At 48.7% G+C, this 9,431-nt stretch overlaps 1 pseudogene; it reads left to right on the top strand.

Moving 5' to 3' along the window:
• Window positions 1–7,024: 7,024 nt before the first annotated feature.
• On the top strand, window positions 7,025–9,190 carry LOC142830503 (endogenous retroviral envelope protein HEMO-like; annotated as a pseudogene).
• The last annotated feature ends 241 nt before the right edge of the window (window positions 9,191–9,431 follow it).

Here is a 9,431-nt window from a genome sequence, read left to right as displayed (position 1 = left end):
CTGTGGAACCAACTCACTGAGCAGTGTATACAAATATTACACATACTTAAAGAACATTAAGTTCTTCGAGAGCGACGTCTCTGTGGTTGCTCCACAGCCGGTGTTGGTGCGTCCCAGCGCTGCAAACTGGCATCTTCAAGGCAGTGCCTGGGGGCAGCGCATGCACGGACACCCTCCCCTCAGTTCCTTCTTACCGTCCCCCGCTTAAAACAGAGTTCAGCAGTGCTCTTCATTCTGCATTGTTCTCTATAGATAAGTAGTTTGTTTTCCCCTGTTCTCCTTGTTCACTAGCTCCTTACCTATCCAAGTTTGTCTTTCTACAAAAAACAAACAAAAAGAAATTAAAAAAAATTGTTATCCAAGTTCTTTTTCCTTGTGGTTCTGACCTCATTGGACAGAAATGCCTGGATCACCAGGTTTTAAGCGTTATACTTCATGTAATGGTGCCACGCTCATCTCTGACTAACACTCAAAGTGCATCAAATGTCTAGGTGAGAGCCATGTGCAGCAGGATTGTCACCACTGTGCTAAGCTTAAGGCACAAATACACAGGAATAGAGAGCTCCATCTTAAAATGCTAATACTCAAAAAGGCACAGCACCCTGCCTCTGATTCAGGCACCCAATGGCCTGAAAAAATCTAATAAGGGCAAAAAAATCCTCAAAGAAGCACACCTCTTCTTTACCTTGTAAATCGCAGTCACTTTAGCAACATTTTACTGAGAAGTCGGCACCAAGAGTTGAGGCTGTGCCACGCCTCAGCATGTATGGTGCGTTAGGCGTCTCCAGCATCCAGCACAGTACCCCAAAACAGTGTGCAGAAGCCCCGCATCGGGACTACAGGCCTTGATGTGCCTGCCTCAAGAAGCTCGGCACCCATTGCAACACCAGATGAAAAGAAACCTGAGCCAGCAGCACTGAGAACACATCTCAGCTCCACAACCTTCACCGGCACCGGACCTCAGTATCATCAACCCAGCCACCAGTACCACACCGCACCACAACAGTTAGTGGTACCGATGGATTTGCAGACACCATTGGTGCTGCCTCCGGCAACGTCACTAATGGCACCATTCACGCTGGCACCAAGGTACCTTCATCATAAGGACCTTACCGTTTCTTTCACCCTCAACTCTCTGTTCTTTGGCACCAATACATCACCAGCCACAGCGGCATCGAGTGAGGAGGATGATGCAGAGGAGCTATCCTTCTCACCCCAACTCTCACCCAGCACTGAGGCCTCAGTACTGTCCTCACATCCTATCTTTAGGCACTCAATGACCGCGCTGCTGGATGCCACTGCCCATGCCATACTGTGCTCAGGGGCAGTACTGGAGCCCATAAGCCAGTGGTTCTCAACTCGTTTCAGTCCATGGACCACCAGGCCAATCCAAAAAATTTTCGTGGACCACCTCCTTTTTGAGACATGATTAAAAGAAGAGCAGACAACGAACATTTTGGTTTGAAATTTATTTCTTACTAACAAATTTTTGATGCCTGCCCATGCCGTGTGACTTTGGACAATGTTCCTGTGTACCACCGAAAAAGTCACCATGGACCACCAGTTGAGAACCACAGCCATAGGCAAAGGCTCCCTCAGAGATACTCTCACCATAAAATGGAACTGTTACTTCTTCTGTGCCTTCCTTCCCATTCCCTTCCTCCTTTGCACAATACTCAAGATAAGACGTGACAGAGTCATTCTAATAGCTCCATGCTGGCCCAGACAACCCTGGTTCCCTTTTCTCAGCAGAATAGCACTGTTTCTACCTATATTCCTGTCACTCAAGCCCAGACTGTTCTATCAGCCAGGAGTACAGAACCAACACCAGTGGTTCCTCAGAGTCCACCTGAAGGCTTGGTACCTGGATGGCTCTCAGGCATAGACTTACAGTGTTCTGACCAAGAATGCAATGTACTTTCACACAGTCACGCTGCCTCAACTAGGAAAACATATTCTGACATGTGGACATGTTTTGCACATTGGGCCATCTCGCGGAAAATCTCTCCTGAGACTGCTCCATTCCCTCCTGTACCTAAAGCAGGCCAACCTTTTCATCAGCTCTTTTAGGATGCATTTAGCTACTACAACCACATTCCATTCAAAAATAGACAATAGTACAATTTTTGCCCATCTGTGATAGGGTGTACCAGCCCCACACTGAACAAGAAGGATTTAGCCAGGCTGCCCTGGCTGGAGGAGCCCTGCCCCCCCGAAGCTCTGCCGGGCATGCTCAGACTGCAGCCATGGTATAAAAGCCTGGTCAGAAGCTCAGTCTGGGTTGATGGCCGGAGGAGAAGGACCTCTACTTGGAGCTCCAGAGCAGCAGCAGCAGCCAGCCACTTGAGCCGAGAGCGGTGGAGGCTCCGGTGATGGTGGGAACGCGACCACAGTAGGTTTCCAGGGAGAAGTGACCCCTGAAAAGCCAGAGGACCCGACTACTACATGGGAAGTTGACTCGACAGATCTGGTAGGAAGCAGCCCAGGGAGGGTGTAGGAGCGGCCTCTCCCACCCCAAGATCCCCAGCGTATTTTGGTACAATTCCCCGCCAAGGGAGTGGTGGACCATTCTGCCACTCACAAGGTCCTGGGTCAGGACGTGCTGGAGTAGGGTGGGCCCGGGTCATCCTACTGGGGCATAGACCCCCTTCATTACTCTGGCCAGTGGGACATCCAGCCCTGCATTAAAGGGCCAACCTTGACTCTGACCTACTGACCCTGGTCATTGGGCCACCCAGCCCTGCATTAAAGGGCTAGCTGTTGATTTGTGGTTTACAGACTCCGGCCAGTGGGCCATACTGCCCTGCCTTAAAGGGCCAGCCATTGATTTTTTTGTAATAGACTCTGGTTGCTGGGCTATCCAGCCCTGTGGAGAGGGGCCTAATTACTAATGTTTGCCAGAGCGTGTGGGGTGAGATGCGAACTCGGACTGCTCAGGGGACCCGAGATTCTACCCCCTGGGAGAAAAAAGAGAGGGCTATCCCGTGACACTATCCAATCCCAAAAAGCTTCATAAGGGGCCTACAGTCACTGTACCCTGATGTAACTCCACCAAGGGAGCCATGGAACTAATCCTCCATTTGAGCCAATGGCCACCCGCATCCTCCTTTACCTTTCTATGAAGACTACATTTTTTGGTTGCAATTACATCCACCATGTGGAACGAGGTGTACTGGTAGTTCGGAATAGGAATCCTAGTCCGAACTACCTAGTTCGAGCCCCGTGTAGCCGCGCTGCACGGGGTTCGAACCAGCGGGGTTTTAAAAATGGCGGCGCCCCGCTTATGCAAATGAAGCCCGGGAAATTCAAATCCCGGGCTTCATTTGCAAGTGCGGTATGCCTACATTACCCCGCTAGTTCGAACTAGCGGGGTAGTGTAGACATACCCTAAGAGACCTGAGGAAGAAATCATAGATTGGCTGTATATGGGACAGCGGAGCCAGACACACGCATTTATCCTCCTCAGAGTGCAGTAGGCTTAATCTGGGTGCTGGAGTATTTCTCAGCCACTCAGATAACCGAGGCCCAAAAACTCTCTTGGTCTTAGCCTGTAGGTGGGCTACAGGAATCTTTCGGGCAGACCGAGGTGAGCCTACCACTACACCGTGGGCGAATGTAGATGAAATTAAGCGGGCCTTGCAAATAGCAGCCACTATCAGCCTGTTGGATCAAATCCAACCCTGAGCGGGAGGTAGGGAACCCCTGGGAACAAAAGGGCCGACTAGATGAACTTAGACTGCTTCTGAAGGGAGCACCCAGTGCTCATAAGGCTATGTCCCTAAGTCTCCGAGACACTGTCCGAGCGGAGCCGTACACCACCTATCAAGGGTTACTGACAATGATGATACAGTACTTCTGGGAGTTTGGGGAAGGCGGCACGCCACCAGCTAAAGCCAAGGTGCAGGAGCTAAAAGGAAACCCCAAAGGTAAACTAGAGGGTTTCAAGCCCAGGCGGGAGATAACTCCGGAAGAAAAGGAGCTCCAAACTAGACTCTGGAAGCAGTGCTTAGCCTTAGGCTACCCCAGAGATGTAATTCACGGACTACCAACTGGAAGATTAAAGCTCCTGACCACTTTTAAGAAAGCTGATTCAGTGGGGGCAAACATAACTCCTAGTGCCCCTCCTGCTACAGACACCCCTTATATGACACTGCAACAGCAACTGCATGAGCTGCCACTTTCCCTGGTTAGCTGCGACCAAGGAAACTAAATAGTGGTGGTCAGCCTCCCCTCCACCTAAACGAGCTCAAAGGGGAGGAAAATCCCAGCAATGACCCCCGGATCCAAATAACTGTAAATGATAAACACACTGTATCTTTTCTGGTGGATACTGGAGTTCAAATATCCATGATTAGGCAGGAAGATTTTCATGGCCTGCCACCTTCTGGCTGAAAGCAAATACTAGTTACTGGAGTAAATGGCACGGTTACAACTTATCCCCTGGTCAAAGTAAAATTGGATATTCCCTTAAAACCCCACAGACAGCCCCGAAAGCATGAAATAGTCCTTGGAAATGCCAACATACTTGGCATGGATATCTTAAGAGGAAAGGAGGGAGTGATTAATGGAGAAAAATGGGCTTTTGGAGCTGGCTTTAAGTCACACGTGACTGTCCTGGGTGATACAGACACCCCTCGCTACAAGATTAGTTTGCTGACTCAAGCCCCCGCTCTCACGCCTTCCACTGTAACCACAATGAAACAGTACAGTATCCCAGCCGAAGCTATAGCTCCAGTCTCTGAACTAATCAAAGACTTGGAAAAACGGGGAATCTTAGTTCGCACTTACTCCCCATATAACTCACCAGTATGGCCAGAAAGCCAAATGGGAAATGGAGACTCACTATAGACTACTAAACTAAATAGCAGCATGGGACCTTTAACGGCTGCAGTTCCTAGCATGGTCAACATTGTAAACAGTATACAGAATTGGAACAAGCAGTGGTTGGCTGTACTAGATGTAAAGGATATGTTTTTCATGGTTCCCCTGCAACCTGCAGATCGGGAAAAATTTGCTTTCACCTGGAAAGGGGTTCAATATACTTTTACTCATATGCCTCAAGGCTATAAACATTCCCCAACAATCTGCCATGGGACACTGGCAAGGGTCCTAGACGGTCTGACCCTGCCACCGAGTGTCCAAATATTGCAGTACATAGATGACATCTTAATAGGAGGAGATTCCTCCGATGAGGTCCAAGAGGCCATGAATCAAGTAAGAACAACATTAGAAGGTCTTGGTTTGGATTTACCACCAGACAAATGCCAAGGCCCCTCTCATGAGGTAAAATTCCTAGGCACTGTCTGGATGGGAGGCAGGAGGATGGTCCCAAATGAGACAGTACAGGAACTTAGCCAAGCACCATCCCCTGAGGATAAAACACAGTTGAGACAATTGCTAGGAATTTGGGGGTTTTGGAGGAAACATGGCTTTGCGGTCATAGCTGCCGCGGTCATAGCTCGACCATTGTACAATTTGCTTAGAAAACATGCTAAATGGGAGTGGGGATCTAACCATGAGGAAGCTATGAAACAGCTCATAAACGAAATACACACTTATCAGTCCATGGGCCCCATACACCCTAATGCCCCGTTCCATTTGTACCTTACCGTGGGAAATACAGGATTGTCCCATGCCTTATGGCAGGAAGGTGAAACTGTACCCTGTTGTCCTATACAGTTTGGCTCAAAGTCATGGCAGGGGTCACAGTCAAATTACTTGCCTTATGAAAAGGTGTTTCTGGCAGCCTACACAGCCCTAAGGGAAACAGAGTAGCTAACCCAAGCTCAAACCATAACGCTACACACTCGTCTTCCAATCATTAAGCCCATACTGGAGGAAAAGGAGCTGCCACCAGGCGTAGCCCAGAAAATGACTGTACAGAGATGGGCACTTTATTTGCACCACAGGGTAGGTGGGGCAGATACTGCACAAAACCCCACCATGATTAAAGAGTCCCTGTGGAGGGTGGGAATGCCTGAGGAATACCATCAGCCCCCACAGCAATCTCCTATTAAGGATGCAGCCCCATTTAACTCGTCACAACCCGAGGGAGTATGGTTCACAGATGGCAGTGCCAAACTAGTGAAAGGAAAGTGGACAGGGAAGGCCGCTGCTGTATCAGCAGACACATCTGCTACACCCCTGACTGCAAACACAGAGGGATCAGCCCAGCTTGCAGAGCTGGCAGCAATTAAACTAGCTTATGAGGCAGGTGCCAGCACCATCTATACCGACTCCTACACTGTATGGGCTGGAGCCACCCAGTGGATAACTAACTGGAAAAATAATAACTGGGAAATAGGAGGAAAGCCTGTTTGGGGAGTGGAATATTGGAAATGGATATACCAGCATGCAACCCAACATGCACTGAGCATAGGCCATGTGGCAGCTCACCAAAAGAATAACACCCCGACTGCACGGCTGAATAACCTGGCAGATGCAGTAGCACAGATCTCTGCTGTTCAGGTGGATTGGAACCGCCTGTGCATTTGGCTACATGAAACCTTGGGACACACAGGAAGCGATGAACTAGTATGGCAGGCACATGCCAGAGGGTGGCCTATCACCCACAAACAAGCCCGAGAATTGGTCCAAGCTTGCACCCTGTGTGCTGAGCTCAGGAAACATATAACAGAAGGACAATGGTTTGCCAGACTGAGAGATGGAAAGGTACTATGGGCAACCTGGCAAGTAGATTATATTGGTCCACTACCCACCAGTAAGCAAGGGTGGAAGTATGTTTTAACTGGAGTAGAAGTTATTTCAGGAATTGGGTATGCTTACCCGACTCGAGTGGCAACAGGATTATCTACAGTCATGGGACTAAACCACTTAATAGCCCTTGTCCCAACACCCCAAGAAATCCAGTCCGACAATGGCTCACATTTTAAAAACAAGCTGGTAAATGAGTGGGCCTTCCGCAATGGAGTCCAGTGGTCTTTCCACCTCCCGTATCGACCCCAGGCTAATGGCATAGTCGAACACTGGAATGGACTGTTAAAATGGCACCTGAGACCTACAGATGGCAAATGGGGAAACAGACTGGATACTGTGGTACAGAGATTAAACAACCGGCAGACCCCTACGGGCAGTCCACTCCACAAGGGATTCTTCCCTACAGGGAGAACCCCTCCTAGCCCCACTGTACCACTCAAGGATCCTAAATATGCACCTGGAGACACTGTGGTAATCAAGCACCCCAGCTTGGGGACACAAACACGTGTACTACACTCCTACAAGGGAAAAGGAGTCTGGACCACTGCCGATGCTGAACTAACACCAATAACCATTACTGAGGCTTGGATCGTATCCAAGACCGGCTGACCTTATGTTTTATTCCAGGAAACTGAGGCAATGATCCCAGACAGTGCTCCAGCGGAATGGACCCTTCCCAATGCTGACTTGAATCCGGGAAGCTGCTATGAACTTGTTGTATATACATTACTCCTTGCTGTGACACTTGCAATTGCTGTTGCTAGCCATAGACTGAACTTTGTGAGAAACCCTAAGCTGAAGCAAGACATGGTACTCCGACTCGCCATGATTTCCATCCTCATCTCAACTGTTGCTGCCACACCAGAACATCCGCTCAAAGGAGCTATTCAAGCCATCACCTCCGCTGCTGGGGCCACGAACTGTTGGATGTGCACCTTGCTCAATTCATCCACTGGACTAGGAATCGAGTTTGTCCCTCTTAGCCCGAATGACTGGTGGAACAAGAGTGATGTTTTCCAATGGGGGCCGGTATGGTTTGACGACAGCAACCACCACACTCCTAAAAATGACTCTCGGGGGGAATTCAGGGGGTGGCAAGGAAAGTGGCAACAGATGGTATGGGGTAAGCCAATAGAATATGTAACTGGAATCTCCACAGACACGTACCCCATTTGCTTCGAAACTAAGGAAGGCAGTGGACCTCAACTAGGTAGTTTTGAGGACCACCAATGCACCCACATTGCAACTTTTAATAAAGGATCAGGGGCCTGGGATATGTATTCACATCAGGATAGCCACACCCACCAAGACACCCTAAACTGCTGGGGAAACAGTCTCAATGTCTCCCTTGGTCACAGACTCCTGTTTGGCATTAGCAATGCCGCCATTATCCCCCTAAACTTTAGTCAATACCCAGAAAGTAGGACCTGGCATAATAATTCCCTCTTTATAGTCCCTAGCACTGGACACATTTATAACCCTACACTGGTAAAAAGCAATAGCCTGCTGCCTGGCCAGTGTGCTAAGGCAAATCTTTTTCGACCAGACCAGATCCTACAGGACCTATTAATTGCCCTCCAGTGCTCCATCACTAACAACAGCTACTGTGCTGCATATCATGCCCCCAAAGAAAAGTCCCTGGGGAAGGGATGGTATAAGGGACCATATTCCCCTATCCTTAACAAGGAACCTGGACTATTTTTCATTTGTGGAGAAAAGGCCTATAAATACCTGCCAGTAGGCTGGACAGGACGGTGCTCCCTGGGACACGCTGTGCCCGGAGGATTAACAGTGCACCCACACATCACGGCTCTAGGTATTACCAACCTCGAAAGCTTCCTACACAGATTCAGGAGGAAATTCACCCTAAACCCTCTCATAGAACACCCCTCAGATTTTCACGCATTTGCCCGTGCATTTTGGCCTTGGCTTGGAGTAACTGAGCTTGAACAAGCCTTAGTAAATGTTTCAGGACAACTGGAAATAGCCCTCAACCACACTGCAGATGCTCTAGGCATACTCAACGAATAGATTCAATCTGTAGCATGCTTTGCGCTGCAAAATAGGATTGCATTAGATGCAATTTTGGCTCAACAAGGAGGAGTTTGTGCTGTAATCAATCAGTCTTGCTTTTTTTATGTAAACCATTCAGGGCAGATAGAACAAGACGTGTCTGCCATAAAAGATGCAGTTAAAGTGCTACATGCTGTAACTAAAGATGGAGAACTCTCATGGCTGAGTTGGTTAGCCCACCAGCTGGGGCTCTCTTTAACTCCCCTTCTGCATTTTATTATAACCACTATTCTGATTATTCTGATTGTAATAATTGCCTTTTGTATAATATTGTGTGTTGTAAAATGTTTAGTTAATACAGCCGTTTCCTCTGCACACATTCAATATACAGTGCTGGGAAAGGATCCCAGTCAATTCCTTGACCCCCAAGCCCTCTAATCAGGCCATTGGGTACTTTTAAATTCCTCCAAGGTGGGCAAGAGGTGCTGGCAAACCACCATCTTGCATTCCTGGGACGTGGTATGTCGTATCAGGGGGTGGAATGTAGCCAGACAGACCGCCCCCCCCCCCCCGTCAAACCAATCTTGCTTGACCTCTGAGATGTTTGTATACAGGGCAGAGAAGGAACAATAAGAAAATCAGCATAGCCATTAAGCTTTGATCTGCTTTGATGCGAGATCAAGATATGCGAGTGTTCTTTG

Source organism: Pelodiscus sinensis, chromosome 8, assembly GCF_049634645.1.
Source record: "Pelodiscus sinensis isolate JC-2024 chromosome 8, ASM4963464v1, whole genome shotgun sequence".
NCBI lineage: Eukaryota > Metazoa > Chordata > Testudines > Trionychidae > Pelodiscus > Pelodiscus sinensis.
The sequence above is the reverse complement of the archived record's forward strand: the minus strand, read 5'-3'. Positions and strand labels throughout refer to the sequence as shown.